This window comes from Apium graveolens, chromosome 7 (genome assembly GCF_009905375.1).
Source record: "Apium graveolens cultivar Ventura chromosome 7, ASM990537v1, whole genome shotgun sequence".
Taxonomy (NCBI): Eukaryota; Viridiplantae; Streptophyta; class Magnoliopsida; order Apiales; family Apiaceae; genus Apium; species Apium graveolens.
The window spans coordinates 136482363-136500628 of NC_133653.1; positions in this window are offsets into that span (position 1 = coordinate 136482363).

Here is an 18266-nt window from a genome sequence, read left to right on the forward strand (position 1 = left end):
AGCCAGGTCTAGATTTGAATAATTTAAAGTCGGATTTTTTGGAAGCAAAGCCAAGTGCAAAAGTGCCAAAAGGCTTTAACTTACTCTATAAGCATGTTGTTACATGGATGAAGACTACCGGGGTTTCGATACAATTTAAATACGAAAATGAAGTGTTTGGACATGAGAAAGTAATTTACTTGTTACATGAGAATGTTCAGGAGGTGTTGGAGTTTGAAATACTAGGGCAAGCTGTACTTGCATCTTACATGGCATAAGTTTCTTTTTTTTCCTTTTTTCAATTTCAGTAATTTTGCGGTTCAGGTTTGTTTAATTATGTCTTTTGGTAGGTACTTGTATTCTGAGATAAGTGAACGGCCAGAATTGGCGGAGACGTTTGCTTTCATTGATCCAAGATCCACTTATTACTTGAATACAGAATTTGAAACTTACATCGTGAATCGGTTGAAAGAGGGTAACCCGAATCGACTATTCTTCTTGCCGCACAATCAGAAGTAAGTTATTACTTTGTGATATTAAAAAGCTGAATAGTAAGTAAACTAGTATATAATGTGTGAAATTTTTCTTTGACATATTTTTTAATAAAAACAGTATGCATTGGATTTTGGCCATTATTTGGGAAGGCGAAATATAGTTTCTTAATCCTCTCCCTCACCCAGTACAGTTTCCAGATCTAGAAAAGGCATTATCGAGGTAATTTTGTTTTTCCTGGAACATTTGATGAGAACTTTTGATAATCTGTGGTCTTATATCAGTTTATTTAAATAATGCAGGGCATTGAAAAGTTTTAATTCTGAAACTGGTAGGGGCAATCACAAGCCATCCAAAGCAAAATTTCTAAGTGTAAGCGCTTTTTTGTGCTTTTGTAATTATGGTTAATAAGTAATTTAGTTCAGTTGTAATTTTTTGCTTTGGAACAGGGGTCCACTAAGCAACCTGGTGGCACATAATGCGCTTATGTAGTCATGCGCTACATGAAAGAAATCATCAACGACACTAGATTGACTTTTACTACAAAGGTGTGCATCCTTGTTCTGGCATTGGGATTATATAAAGGTCCATTTTTCATTTTATAAAAATAAAGTTTGTTTGAATTTTTCAGTGGCTACAGAAGACTCGCATGTGTAACACCGAGGAACAACTTGATGAAGTACGTGTTAAAGCTCTCGGTTATATCCAAGAGCACATCTGAACAGTTTCTAGTGCTACTTTGGTTTTGGACAGGTTATGTAGATCTGAACATTTGATATTATGGTTGTGGACTAGCTAGTGCATGTAGTTATTTAGGAGTTGGTTTTGTGGATTGGTAGATGTTTGTTTTGCGGATTGGTAGATGTTGGTTATCCGGATTGATGATGTCGATTTTGCGGATTGATATTTGTTGGATGTATGTTGTGAATGGTATTTATGGCCAGATTGCAGATATTGCAAATACGCGTGCAATTTTAAAATTTTGTGTTTACATATATAGACATTAGTTTTATTTATGATGCCTTGAAAAGTAATGTCTATTGGTAAAAAAATGATGTCTAAAACTTTTATTAACATCAATTTTTTCATTGCAAAAGCGATGTCTACAAATATAATATACATCACTTCTATAAATAAAAAGATGATGTTGAAAACAGGTATAGACATCAGGAAAAAATGATGTCTAAACAATACATATAAATCAGTTTTAAAATAATAAAATTGATCTTTTTATACACATAGACATCGTCCAAAACCGATGTCTAACATCTTATTTAATATCGCTTTTTTATAAATAAAACTGATGTCTATATAGAAAAAGACATCGCCTAAACGTGATGTCTAAGATGCAATAACACATCTGTTTTGTTTTTAAAAAAATGATGTCTTTAAGTCAATAGACATCGCCCAAAACCAATGTCTAATATATCTTTGGACATCAGCTTTTTTTTAAAAACCGATGTCTAACAGCTTAAAGGCATCATTTTTAGGCGATGTTTAAGGTATTCTTAGACATCAAAACTGATTTAAAAACTGATGTCTAAACCTTTTTTTGTTGTATTAGCAATTGTTCAATGGCTTATACTTGATGTAATTATCATATAAAAATAATATAGTTTAACACATTTTGTAAAAAATAGGATCTCAGACATCAGAAAATTGCTAAAAACTGATGTTTATGTTAGTACAGACATCGGTTTCTGGCCGATGTCTAGAATAGACATCGGCGACTAAGACATCGGTCAAAAAACACAAAGACATCGACCAAAAACCGATGTCTATTTGTTTTTTTCTTGTAGTGGAGGTTCCCTTGGATCGGCTTGGAACCTTGCACAGAGACAAGTAACAAACATGACATCAGGTCTACTAGCAGTCAAATATAGGAGTGAGCTAATCATGCCTCTGTAGTTAGTTATATCTACTGAAGAACCAGTATTTAAATCTAACTTAGTTACAGTGGCCATGGGAGTTGATGCAGTTAAGCTGTCTTGTATTTCAAATCTTTTGAGCAAATTCCTGGTATATTTGGATTGATTTATGAAGATCCCTTCATCAATCTATTTACTTGTAACCCCAGAAAATAACTCAATTCTCCCATCATACTCATTTGATATCTAGACCACATTAGCTTTGCAAATCTCTTACAAAGTTTATTATTAGTAGATCCAAAAATGATATCATCAACATATATATGTACTAATAACAAGTCCTTACCATGGTATTTATAAAATAGAGTTTTATCAATTGTACATCTTGTAAAACCACTTTCTAACAGTAATAGAGCAAGTATTTCATACTAGGCCCTTGGAGCTTGTTTTAGTCCATAGAGTGCTTTATCCAGTAAGTAGACATGATCTGGATACTTTGGATCAATGAACCCTGAAGGCTGTTCCACATAAACTTCCTCTTCGAGTTTTCCATTTAGAAATGCACTCTTTACATCCATTTGGAACACTTTAAACTTCTTGTGAGCAACATAGGCTATAAAAGTTCTGATTGACTCAAGCCTTGCAACTGGAGCAAAAGTCTCATCATAATCAATGCCTTCTTGATGTGAATAGCCCTTTGCAACCAGTCTTGATTTTTTCCTTGTAATAATGCCCTCACTGTCAGTTTTTTTGTCTGAACACCAACTTTGTACCAACAACTGATCTGTTCTTTGGTCTTGGCACAAGAGTCCAGACTTTGTTCCTTTTAAATTCATTAAGCTCCTCTTGCATTGTTGTAACCCAGTCAGTATCTTGAAGAGATTCTTTCACCTTCTTAGGTTCAGTTTGAGATAGAAAAGAATGGCAGAGACATTCATTTTGAATGGCTTTCCTAGTTTTCACACCACTTTCAGGATTTCCATTGATTAAGTCAGGTGTGTGTGACTTATACCATTTTCTTGTAGATGGAAGTTGACTCCTTGAAGAAGAACCTCCCCTTGATCCATGAACTCTCTGTTATTTCTTTGACTAGCACCACCACCGTGTCCTGATGCTCCCCCTGAATCAGTGTTCCCATTGTTATCAGTATTTGACTCATCAGATTGAGAGTCTAATGACTAATTTACTTATATTCCTTGAGTTGAATCACTTGTAGAAGACTCTGGATTTTAATCATGTCGCTCCCCCTCAACATATGCTTCAGTATTTGAAGATTTTCCACTGTCATGTGGATCATCAGAGCTTGGAGTGATTTCAGGATTTACTGTATCAGGACTTGCCAGTGTATCAGGATTTAGTTGTTCAGCATGTGGTACTTTATTTTCAAATCTCAACTAGTCATGGTCATCTACATCTTCTAATCCTATAATATTTTTGTCATCAAAAGATACATGTACAAATTCCATGACTTCTCTTGTTCTCTGGTTGTACACTCTGGAGGCTTTTGTAGATAATGGATATCCCACAAAAAATTCCTTCATCAGCTTTTAGATCAAATTTAATAAGTTGCTCCGGATGGGTTTTGAGAACAAAACACTTGCAACCAAAAATATGAAAGTACTTCAAATTTGGATTCTTTCCCTTCACCGTCTCAAATGGTGTTTTACCATGCCTGTTGATCATTGTGGCATTTTGTATGAAGCAAGCAGTTTGCATAGCCTCAACCAAGAAGTAGGTAGGCAATCTTGCTTCCTCTAGGATGGATCTTGCAGCTTCTATGAGAGTTCTATTCTTTCTTTCAACAACTCCATTTTGTTGTGGAGTTCTAGGAGCAGAAAATTCTTGTTTTATCCCCTTGTATTTGCAGAACTATTCCATAAAAATATTTTTGAATTCAGTTTCATTATCACTTCTGATGATCTTCATGTTGTATGTTGATCCTTTTTCCAGCTCCATCACATGATCAAGAAGAATGGATGTAGATTCATCCTTGGTGTGCAAAAAATACACCCATGTGTATCTTGTATATTCATCAACAATTACAAGTGCATACCTCTTCTTGGAAATTGACATAACATTGATTGGACCAAAGAGATCAATATGAAGTAGATGATATGGTTCAAGAATGGAGGATTCAGTTTTACTTTCGAAAGATGTTTTCCTTTGCTTGTCTTTCTGGCATGAATCACATAAGCCATCAGGAGTAAACACAGCATTGGGCAATCCTCTCACAAGATCTTTCCTCACAAGTTCATTGATATTATTGAAATTGAGGTGAGAAAGTCTTTTATGCCAGTTCTAGTTGTCTTCCACAGATGCTCTAGTAAGTAGACAAACTTCTGATTTGTCAGTATTTATGGAGACCCTGGCTTCATATAAACTACCATGTCTTACATCTTGCCATCAGAATTGATGACAATTTCAAAATGTTCCTCATAAAAGTTCACAGGGTAACCTCTGTCACAGATCTGATTCACACTAGTTAAATTATGCTTGAGTCCTGCAACCAGATGATATATTTTCAATGATGACATTCCCAATTTTGATTTTTCTATATTCCAATATTTTTCCTAAGTTGACATCTCCATAAGAAACACTTAGGCCAGCTTTCTCCCCAAATTCTGATAGCAGGGATTTATAATCAGTCATATGTCTTGAGCAACAACTGTCCAAGATTAGAGAATTTCTCCTGTTACCCTGCAATTAGTATTTGAAATTAATTAGTGTTTTTAAGGACCCAAACTTTTTTGGATCCTTTGGGCGTTTAAGTATGTTAACATATGCAGCAGAAGACTTCAGATCATAGTTTATGTTAACATTCTTACTATTAGTATTTACACATACAGAAACAGATTTTGTTTTATTTAAAGAGGGTTTCAGTTCATAATGTTCATAATATAAACTGTGATACTCTTTGCATGTATAAATAGAGTGTTAAACACTACCACAATGAAAACAAGGACCTTGAGGTTTATATCTAACTGTTCTATTCCTAAATTTCGATTTAGGAGGAACAATATTTATATCTTTATTCTTCCTGCAAGAATTAGCAAGATGACTAGTACTACCATAGTTCAAGCATATTTTTCTAGGTGCATTGGGAGTAGTTACATAATTACCATTTTATTAACACCTACTTTTCCATTCCTGTTTTCCAAGGCTTTTTCTCCTTATTTTTCATGTGTAAATCCTTCAGCTTTTGCTTAATCTGTTTTTGAGTCATTAAACCAATATTTACTGATTTTTTGTGAACTTGTTCACTCTTATCAGTAATTAATATGATCTAGGTGCTGAGGTTGAACCTACCTCCTTAACTGATTTAGCAGCATCAACACTTGGATTAAACTTAATGGTCTTCAACTGAACCTTGTTCAGTTTGACCTTAGTATCGTTATTTACCGGTTTAGTCTTCTCAGTTTCTTTTCCAATTTTCTTATCAGAATTAGATCTATTGGCATATCCTAATCCTGATTCCCAACAGCCATTCTCTAAGATTTCTAGAGTTGTTTTTCCCGAGTTAGTCCAAAGCTTAATAACCTCTCTCTCTTTAGCTAACTCCTTTTCTAGATAAGCATGCTTTTCTAACAATTTTCTTTAATATACACAACATCATCCCTTTCTTTTTGGATTTCTAGCATGGAAAGCAACTCAATTTCCAGGTGATCATTCCTTTTCTTTAACTCAGAGTTTTCACTCTTGATTCTATTGTTCTTAAAGGTTTGATTCTTATAACTAACAAGCAGAGACTTAAGAAATAATCTTAATTCATGGATATCATCAGTATCAAAAGCAAGGGTGGTATGAGGTACCTTTAATTCAACATTGTTATCCTCAGTATCAGCATTTACCATGAGAGCATAGTTAACCCCATCATCTGAATCTGATGAATCATCCCAGTTTTTCTTCTTTGTGATCAAGGTTTGTTTCTTCTCAGTTTTGGTTTTTTGTAGTCAGCTGCAAAGTGTCCAATACCATCACAGTTGTAGCATATTTCCTTTGACTTGTCAAGTTTTCCAGACTTTGATTCATTCCAGTTAGTATTTCTTCTATTATTCCTCTTATCAGAGTTTAAGGAACTGGAACCTTTTCTAGAAAATCTTCTCTCTTTCTTAAAGTTCTTGTAGACCATCTTTTTAAAGCTTTTAACCAGTAGAGAAACCATTTGTTCCATATCTTCATTGTTGTCATGATCACTGTCAGTATCTTATTCATTATCAGTATTTGAGTCATCATCATAGTTTGATGATTCAGTATCTAACTTTGCAATCATAGCTTTTCCTTTGGAGTAGCCTTTTCTCAAAGCTTTCTCCTTTGGCTTCTCTTCAACTTTGAGTGCAACTGGTCTAGACTTGGATCCTTTTCTCTTGCTTCTTTGCTCTATCTCTAGTTCATGAGTTTTTAGTATTCTAAAGATCTCATCTAGAGGTGTTTCATTAAGTTCATAATTATCTCTTAGTGATCAGACTTTAAAGTCCCACTTTTCAGAGAGTGCAAGTAGAAACTTCAAGTTTGGGTCCTCTAAATCATATTCCTTGTCGACAAGAGATAAGTCATTCAACAGCTTCTAAAATCTGTCATAAATCTCAATTAAGGACTCATTATCTCTTGAGTCAAAGTGCTCATATTTTTGAGCAAGTACTTTCCTCATATTCTTCTTGATAGCAGTTGTTCCTTGACACTTTACTTCTAAAGCATCCCATATCTCTTTTGCTATTTTACATCCAATAACCCTATTAGACATAACACTATCAAGACTGTTGTGCAAGATATGTCTAAATTTTGCATCCTTCATAATAGATGAAAGATCTTCAAGAGAGTAGTTCTTCCCGTCTTTGCCAACCATCATTTCTAGTTCTCCTGCAACAGAAACAGCTACCTTCATTGGTTTATGAGGACCATCATAAATCCTGTTTAGATATTCAGGATCTGTGGCTTCTAAGCACAAGGCCATCTTGACTTTCCAGATTGGATATTCATGTATCTTCAGCATTGGCACCTTGATGGCTTCATACCTACTCCTGTTGCTGAGCATCTGGGTAAGTTTGATGCTAAAGCAGAAGAAATCGTATTTCTTTGTGTCAGGTCCGTAATCAACTGTAGAGGGGAAGTGAATACAGTTTTTGCAAACAATTCGATAAAACTTTAACAGAATCAACAATTTTTATATTAACAGACAAAAACTGATTACAAAATTACTCTCTCAAAGGATGAACAATTATCCTTGAGAGCTTCTAGGTTATGCGAATGATATATCAATGTACGCAACATATAACGTATGAACCTAATATGTACTTATATAGTGCACAGTTACATAATTAACAATGAATCATATTCTATTACAATAAGGAAACCTATTACATATCCATGTATGATTGCTTCTAAGATAAAGTCCTTCACCGCCTTGAATTTCTGCTTTCCTTTTCTTCCTCGAATATACATTGAAGTGACAAATCCTGATGACATCAACTGTTGTAACACCCCCAAATCCGGGGTCGGGGATTCGGGTTATCACGAGTTCCATTTCCCTTATCAATACTTAATATTATCAGTCAACCAACTACTGCGTACTGTGACCCCACAATATACACACACACACCACAAGTTATAGTCTCAGAGATGAATACCAAAAATAACACAAGTCGTTTTATTCCACAATTATAAGTCATTACACCTCAAAAGGGTTTCTGAATAAATTTACATATTCTTTGCCATTATTACAATTCATAATATACATAAGTCTGGTACATCAAAAGTTGAAAGCCTAGCCTATTGGTAGATCCTACCTCTGCTACAACGGCATCAACGCCTACAGGAAACTGCGGAACGTTTCCTATCCGCTCACGAATTGGGAGCTTGATCCTGTTCATCTTGTCTATCTGTTGTTGTGTGATGAAAGAAGAAAGCAAGGGTGAGCAACAAGCTCACCGAAATAATATGTATAATGATTTACAATATATGAGCATTCTCATAGTACTCATGAAAGTCTTGGTCAAGTAAAAAAATGAACCAAGTTTGATATCTTATCGCGACCAAGTCGCAAAATATTCAGTATATATGTATATATACTTTTCAAAATCTTGGAAGTCCTCTTCCATTCATAATATACACAGAGTTCCAGTTGATAACTATATAAAAATATCGTTGCAAGGTGATCTCATATATCTAACCTTGTCTCAACGTTTTTGTGAAAATCTTTGTCATGCATAAGATAATCATTAACCAGATATAAGTTGAAAAGATGAAGTTACAAGATACTCCAATATACTTATATCTTTTCCGGATACTACTTGAACTACCACCGTTCAAGGTATCATCAGTTTCAAAAGTTCATCACATAGATGAGACTACAAGAAAAGACTTGAATAGATTCAATCTTTGAAATATCCTCAAAATGAAATGAAGTTATGAGATACTTCATTTGATGAAAACATCATTTTGAAAACTCGACCCTGCCAACACTCAACAATCGCCCAACCATAGCCTTTCTATCGAAGTGCTCTGGGTAGTGTTGCAGAAATATCCAATTGGATGATGAACTCATTACGGGAGTTTGCCGCGCCAGGAAGACCACTCACGATGATCAGTCGCAGTAGTGCAACCCCACCATTTTCTACATGTAGAGGAGAACCTGTCGGATTTACTTGTCAACCGAACACTGGACTCCTAAGGAATGGACCGTCTTAGCGGAACTTCCAGGCCACTTGGGCCAATATAATAAGGCTGGGCCGGCGCCACTCGACCAGTTACGCCACTCCTAGTTTAGATGAAATCCATGACTCTGAAACATAAAGCTCGTCCCCCCTTTCCCCAAGTAGAAACTTGTTGATACGACTCCACCAAGAAGTCGTATCTAGTTGGAAAGGAAAACTCACCGATATTTCCCAGGCGATGCCTGTTAATGGATTAACTTGTTCCAAGAATTTTACTTCCGGAGTGTTGGGTAAGTAATCAAAAACTCTTTTATCAGAATAACAACCTTGTTGCGAATATAAAATACACCACAGAGCCGAATCCCTCAGGGTTTGAGCGAGTATTTAAATCCCCTTCGAAAGGAGGATCTTAAATATAAAAATGAGTTTTGGGATCCGCCCTAACCCTTAAAAATCATTTTGAAGACTCGAAAACATTTTTAAGAATGTTTGGAGTGATGCTGATTTAATAAAATAAATCAGTCCCAATATATTAGAAAATATCTGAATATTATTATTTAAATAATATTCCCATAAAGAATAATCTTTATAAAAATAATTGAAGTAGAAGTTTAAAACTTATACTTGAAATGAATATTAAATAACCAAAGATATACTTATACGAAAGTACTATCTTTATTTGAATAATCAAAAGTAAGTTTGATTATCGACACATTATTCTTTAATAAAATAAAGAATATTAATTAGTAAATAATCGGAGTCATAAGTCCTCGAATGAATATTCAAATACTATTCATTAAATAGAATAAACGGAGTCATATGTCCTCGAATGAATATTCAAAAATAATATTCATTAAATAAAATAAACGGAGTCATATGTCCTCGAATGAATATTCAAAATAATATTTATTAATAAAAATAAAGTTATCGAATAAACCTTATTCGATTCATAGTTTTGAAACTATAACTATATATATATATAAATATATATAATATACTCGGGAACATCGACTCCCGGTTTTAGAAAATGTTCACCTTTGGGTCCCCTATACTAAGGGTATACGCAATTACTGCTTATCTCTAGCATAGGTATTATGCAACTAATAAGCATTTGAATCAACAGATATATATCAAGATTACGAAACAGACATGCATATATACCATATCACATGCTCCAATATATCGCAAGATTTGCTAGTTAACCATCATGCATCTATCACAAGATAATGCATATACATATGTATACATCACAACAACAGTATAACGGGTAAAAAACTTGCCTGAGTGCTCCGGGGTAGACTTAAGCTTAGAGTGGGTCCGGTAACCTATGAACAATAACATAAGCCGGAATTAAACCATGGTCGCTTAAGAAACTAGACTTTAACCAATTGAACCCTAACGTTTGCTTATGGTCATTTCTACACTTAACAAATCACATAAGTCATTCGAGTACCCTCGGCTCCACCATTTTTAATAAATTAACCGTTATGAATTTTAAGGAAATGCTTTCGCGAATACCCTACCAACTGCCTAGTCCACTTTACATAATTGTTTCATACTCCAATTAGTCATTTAAGGGCCTTAACCAAGGTTTCAAAGTAAGGCGAGGGGTAATGGTTCGTTCGCGAAACGCCGTTACTTAAAACGGTCGTTTCTCCTAAACCGTACATCGGATTCAAGTGAACCACATATCAAAAAGAAGCTTACGATATAATCTAACTAAACATGGCAAAGTCACAGATTCAATAGTTAGCTCTCTGTTCCGAACACTAAGAACAAGCAGTTGTATGAAATTGGGCATTACGACGACTATGTTTACGCGATTACCAAGTTTTAAACCACTCCAAACAACCACCATTCAACTCACAACCAACAATAAAACCAACCCTCATCCAAACCTTACTACATCAGTCCCCAAACCTCAAGATTTTCCAATTTATACAACCCCACACATGAACTACTAGCTATACTTAAGTTTCATTAACTATAAACAAGATTTCAACATCCAAATCACTACAAATCCAATCCAAACTCTAAACACACAAAAGCATCATGCTTCTCATTTACTATAACCATCAAAACCATCGTAATACTCAAAGTAAAGCTAGGGTTTGGAGGTGTTATACCTTCCTTGAAGTGATTAGAGTAGCTAGGAAGTCTTAGGGAGCCTCCTACAAGCTTGATCTTTCTAAAGAAATCAAGAACACAAAGTTAGGTTTTGAAGTTTCTAAAAGTCAGATTGAAAGAACTGTCAAAACGAGGGTCTTACCATGCTTATTTGGATGAGACTTGTGAACAAGAGTTGTAGGCCATCTCAATACCTTTCCAAAGAGCTATAGAACATACTATTTGAGTGAGTATTGAAGGAGATATGGTAGTTTGAAGTTGCTGCTCTGGTTTTGGCCGAGAGCTTTTGTTCTTCGAAAGCAAAAGTCAACTTCTAATTTGTGTTTTGTGTTTTTGATTTGTTTTGCTTGGTTGTTTCCTTTTGTTTTGCTTAATTATCTTTTAACCATGGTAAAATTTGTGTGGCTTGTAATAAACCAACAATCCCTCCATTTGTCATGCTTATGTCACCATGTCTATGTCATCCATTTGCCACATGTCTCTTCCTTGTATTTTGATGATGTCACAATCCTTGGCTTCTTGTACAAGCTTGTCTCTTGGTCGTTATTTATTTTACGGTTCGCTTAACTTTCGTTCTCGTTTATCGTTTGAGAGATCATACTCGGGATCTTATTACTTGGGTTCCCCTAAACCCTTCTTAATAATTTATATTCCTTTTATGATCCTCTCTTATAATTCTTGAATTTAAATCATTTTAATCATGTTACCTTATACCCAATTCTTTCGGTATCTGGTGGATTTTTTGGGAAAAATCAAAGTGTTCGAATTTGGATTCTGACGATCTTTACATACACTTATTTACTTTATGGAGTACTAATACGATCTTAAAATTTCCATAACAGTACTCCTATATAGCGTGTTCTGATAATTTTCCTTAATCAGCATCATCAGCAAAAGTTACTATTCATTTGTGTTCAAAAAAAAAAAATCCAAAAATTGGGGTTATTACAGTCTCCCCTCCTTAAAAGGATTCCTTCCCGGAATCAGATAGAAAATGAGTAGGGATGCTCTCTTAGCATTGCACTTTCTAAGTCTCAAGTAAATTTTCCCACATTGTGATTCTACCACCAAACTCTGTCTAGTTTGATAAACATTCTCCTAAGCACTTGTTCCTTTTCGATCTATAACCCTTTCTGGTTGCTCCATATAGGTTACGTCTGGTTGCATGCCTATGCGCTCATATGCCCCTATTTGTCTGGCATCCGAATTATTCTTCCTTAACATTGATACGTGGAACACGTTATGAACTTGCTACAGGTTCGGGGGTAGGGCTAGCTCATATGCTAACTTCCCAATACGTCTTAATATCTCCAAGGGTCCAACACTTTGTGGGCTTAGCTTTCCTTTCTTTCCGAACCACATCCATCTTTTCCAAGGGAATATCTATAACAACACTAGGTCCCCTACTTCCTATTCCTTGTCCTTTCGTGTCAATTCAACATACTTCTCATGTCCATCTTGGGCTACTACCAGCCGTCTTCTGATTAGATCTATTATATCCCTAGTCCTTTGGACCACTGCTGGTCCGAGCATCTTGCGCTCTGCAACTTCGTCCTAACATAAGGCAGATCGACCTTGTCTTCCCTCAAGGATCTCATAAGGCGACATCTCGATAATGACATATGATCTATTGTCGTAAGAAAACTCAATCCGCGTTAAGTGATCATTCCAAATTATTTCAAGTCTATTGCATAGACTCTCATCATAGCTTCTAGCATTATAGCTTTTACTTCTCAATACTCCTTCTTTTCTGATTCGTAAGCGTTACTATCTTCCGTACAGAATACTATTCTAGATATACCTTTACTCACTAGAGTTTTATAACCTATTAATAAATGCGTCAACCTTAGTATCACGAATGCGTTTCCATTCCGAATACCACCATACTTGGTACCACTTCATCTCTAGCTGCCTCCATCTTCGAAAGCTTGGTCCTTCGTGTAGATTTAAAAGAATTTATTGAGAGATCACTATGATCATGAACACTTGTTCTATTACATAGTTAGTATAGAAGGTGGCCATCCTTTAGTACTTGATAAGCAATTAAACAACATGTGGTATCCTACTAGGCTTCTATCACACAGATAGATAGTCATTCGGCAATACCTCCCCTTCTGGAAGGGTTGTTCTTCTCAACTTACATGAAATGAAAAGGAGAGAAAAGAACGAATTGAAGAGAATTGTATATATATATAAAATATACTTCCACAAAATATCTGGCTTGGAATCTACCTCTGAACTATAGAGGTTTATCATAGGAGAATCAAAACATATATGTATATAAATCAACATCAAGTATAATAGCATCGCATTTCACATGCCTAATTTTTTTTTTTTTTGCTATTCTGTCCATCATTCTATGGACCCATGCTCTTGCTCGAGCTTATACACAATCACCTTTGACCTCGACATCGAAATCGAATCTGGGATTTCATTCTAGACATCATCGTTATTAGAATTCTATGCTTGAACCGCAACCTTCCTCGTATAGTAATAGGACTTTCTATTGATAAGAAGGAATAAGTATTCAATAGGTAGATAATAGACTTAATTAGCCTATCAATGATAACTTATACACCACCACGACTCGATTAGTGGTACTTAATCTCAACATTCATTACCATACAACTCTCGCGGTTGTAATCGGCTCATTATTCAAAGAATCGTTGATGCATTACTATAGTCCACCACGGACCTACGGTAGTCATTCGTTTTCCTTGGAATCTTAATAGCTAACCATACAGAGTCCATACCTGTCGTATCGAATTCTTCTAAGGAGTTAACATAATCACCATTCATAATTCATGAAGAACACTCCAGCTCCTGACGTACTTTCATGACATGAAGCAGATAAAATTGCAGAAGAGTTTCAATTAAAGCAATGATAGCAGGTTAATACCATTATTAACCATATGTCTTTATTGGGAAACATGCATCTCAAAGGTTCATTTAGTCAATTTGTAACATGGTCCTGGCTTATCTCAAGATAGTACCTTCTAAGATAGATAGCCCGCTCATGGCGATTACACAAATTAAACCTTTACCAAACTACTATTACGGTTGGGTATTGCAAAGTCATCAGAAGGAATGTCAATCTTCCAAACCATAATACAACCTTCACGGCTTCAACCATCATCACTGTATTCCTCTGGCACGAGCGCCTATAATTATCCTCTTACATTTAAAGTGTCGGCCACCTATTTGGCCTTTCCTGATAGTAAAATTTCCTTACAATCAATGTCATTTTAACCACCTCCAACTAAATTTTCTACCTCATTTCAATCACTGCTTATGTGAAAATGCTTTTCTTAAGTCCTGGTGAGAAAAGAAAAAAAAAATCACCATTTTTCCATAAGTCATTGCCTTAGTCTTTAGATGTGAACATTGTCACGACTAACTCTCGATCATACTTAGGACGTCTCTTATCTTGGGTCCTTCTCATTTTCACCAATCTCGACCTTCATTGGGTTGATCTATACTTCTTATGGTTTAACACGTGCCCACCTGGCATTATTATAATTATGCCATTTTTCCTTTATCAAATTTCTATTCTTGAGAACTTCGAATAACACCTTTCTCCTTATAAAACCTCTAAGGTTATCCTTGAATCGTTCCTCCTGTATTCCCTAGATACAGGGCATATCAAAATACCATTTACTAATACTAGAACCATTGTCTATTTACTTCTGAAAAATTTCTCTACTGATCTTTAAAGGTTGTTGTTACTTTAGTCCTTCATTCCATACTACCCAAACTAATAATATCCCTATTAGGGTGAAATGCCAACCTTTATGCATTCCCCTAGGGTTCATCTCAAGTTATCGAAGTTATATCCTCAATTCCACCTTTAAAAAGGTACTTGCATCCTTCCATGGATAAATCAAGTCATATATCCTTGATAGATTATCTTATTCAATCATTCCCACCTCGATAGTCTATACCAATTTCACGATAGCATCCTTATTCAAAATAAGTTCAATCCATATGGCCTCCAAAAGATAACAATGGTTATCCACTTTTCTTGCCTGATTTGGTAATGATAACATGGATGTTCTAGAAGATATTGGTCGTGTTCAACGTGAACTTCTTCTTAATAATCCTTATTTACTTTTGTTGTTTATCTCAACAGTCATCTCAATGTTGGGATATCTTTCATACCTGGCGTCTCCCTTTCTGGGTATCATGCCCCCGGTCTTACACTTCACTTTCTTGAAGGTCACTTCCTTCATCCAATTTTCCTAATTTCTTACTTTCTTGTCTCCTCAGTTTATCCGCGTCTCCTTGTTTATCCTTCGGACTATCTCAAGGTTTCCTCGAATCCTCCCAACTTAAAGTGGATAAAATATATGTATCTTTCATGCCTTCATCCATCAGCTTTAACTCATGGTGAATCACTCTCATCCTGACGATTACATACTTTTCTATTTCTATTGCTACGAGTCTTTAGGGTTTCCTCATATCTAACTCCCTTATCATTCCTCCAACTCTATTGCCTTTATATTCCTTTCTACTTCAGTTTCTTTTTATTTTCTTTTCTATTACAATCATTTCATGAACCCACTACTCATTGACTTCAAACATCACGTCGTTCTGGGATAATTGTCATCAGAACGAATCTTAACAACTTTTACAACTTAGCTTCATAATCCATCATACTCGTCCGCCTTTGTTCTGGCTCTAAAGCTTTTACAGTATCTCCATAATCTTGGGAATTACTTTCTCGAAAACAATTGACTGAACTTTAATCTGTTTATCATAACCTCTGGCTCCGTGCCTTTCTTGGTCTTTCACCAGCGGGTGGCCTCTCTCTTAGGAAGGTAAGTGACAAAAACAGTCTTTTGTGATTCGTCCATCATTTAGAATCTCAAATGATTCCTATATTTCCTTTAGCCAGGCTCTTGCCTCGACTGGGTCAACCTGTTCCTTGGAACTCTGAGAGCTTAGCGACTTAAAGGTCCTGAAAGAATTTCCCACCGCACTGTTTCCTCAGGGTGGTGGTTGGGGATAATAGTCTAAGTTCTGTCTAGAAATGTCCATAAATTGTCGTATAGGAGTACCGTCTCGGGTCTCCTTTACTTACTCGACTTCTGTTTCCTTAGTCTGAACGTTCCCCCCTCCTCCCCATAATTGAGGTCATCCTACATGTTTTAAATCCTCATTTTCCACTTCATTATGTTATAGGTTCCTTCTATCTTGATGGCGACCTCCCTGACTATCTCGTTCAGGGTTTTCTATAAATCTTATTCCTCAAACTAGCTTTCATCTAAGATCTCATCTTTAAGCTCTTGAAGATTTGGAACCCAAATTCTGTAGGAATACCTCAATATTCCCTTATCATCTTTCTCGGTATTAATCTCTTATCTATTTGTTGGCTCTCTGCCTTCATTCATCACTTTTTCTGGCACAATATGTTCTTTTCCCATAATTCGGGTTCTATTGCAATCTCAAACAGCTTTTCGGTACCGGCTCCGGTTACCTTCACTTCTATTTCCATTTTCTCAAAATCTCTTATCAACTCTCCCAAAGACATTTTCATCTTGAGTCTCTTCTTTATACTAAGGGCATTAGCCACCATTTTGGCTTTCCCTGGATGATAAAGAATCTCATAATCGTAATCCTTGATTAGCTCTAACCACCTCCTATGGCGCATGTTGAGCTCTTTCTGCGTGAAAATGCACTAGAGCACTTATGGCTTGTGTAAATCTCGCACTTCTCTCGATACAAGTAGTGCCTCCAATCTTTTGGGCAAAACTATTGCCACGAGCCCAAGCTCATGGGTGGGGATATTGAAATTTATATTCCCTTAATTGTCTTGACGCGTACGCGATTACCTTGTTGTGCTGTATAAGAAGCACCCTAATTCCTTATGCGAAGCGTCACTACACATCACAAAATCTCCTTTTCCATCCGGCAACGCCATCATAAGGGCCGTCACCAATCTTTGCTTCAGTTCTTGAAATTTGTTCTCATATTTCTCTGTCCATTCGAACTTCTTAGTCGTACGAGTATGCCGCGTTAAAGGGGCTACTATCTTTACGAACTTGAACGAACCTCCGGTAGTGACCGACCAATCCTACCTCTGGTAGTTTTCCTAACCATGGTTATCAATTCCTCAGTGGTCCTTTATTCATTCTTGTCAGGGATCCTCCTCAGCAACAATCCCTTCTAGGACAACATCCTCAACCGCTACATCCTCAATATGAACATCATCCGGTCCCTCGTTAGGACGCTCTATCGGATCCACAATCTGATCCCCAATATGTAGTAAAACATCATCGCGCTGTTGTTCCTCAACCTCAGGGTTCGGAGTCCCGCTACCATATATGATAACGAACTACGTTCTATCATGATATTTATAAGGGTTCCCATAAGGGTTTTAATTGTTAGTACTACGTTAGGTAGTCCGACTATGAACTTGGCAAGAGTTCTCATTATCTTAGTGAACTTATTATTTTCATGTCACATCATCTCTGAGGTTTATAACGCTTAGCTCTGATACCATTTCTGTAACACCCCCAAATCCGGGGTCTGGGATCCGGGTTGTCACGAGTTCCATTTCCCTTATCAATACTTAATCTTATCAGTCAACCAACTACTGCGTACTATGACCCCACAATATATACACACACACCACACGTTATAGTCTCAGAGATGAATACCAAAAATAACACAAGTCATTTTATTCCACAATTATAAGTCATTACACCTCAAAAGGGTTTCTGAATAAATTTACATATTCTTTGCCATTATTACAATTCATAATATACTTAAGTCTGGTACATCAAAAGTTGAAAGCCTAGCCTATTGGTAGATCCTACCTCAGCTACAACGGCATCAACGCCTACAGGAAACTGCGGAACGTTTCCTATCCGCTCGCGAATTGGGAGCTTGATCCTGTTCATCTTGTCTATCTGTTGTTATGTGATGAAAGAAGAAAGCAAGGGTGAGCAACAAGCTCACCGAAATAATATGTATAATGATTAACAATATATGAGCATTCTCATAGTACTCATGAAAGTCTTGGTCAAGTAAAAAAATGAACCAAGTTTGATATCTTATCGCGACCAAGTCGCAAAATATTCAGTATATATGTATATATACTTTTCAAAATCTTGGAAGTCCTCTTCCATGCATAATATACACAGAGTTC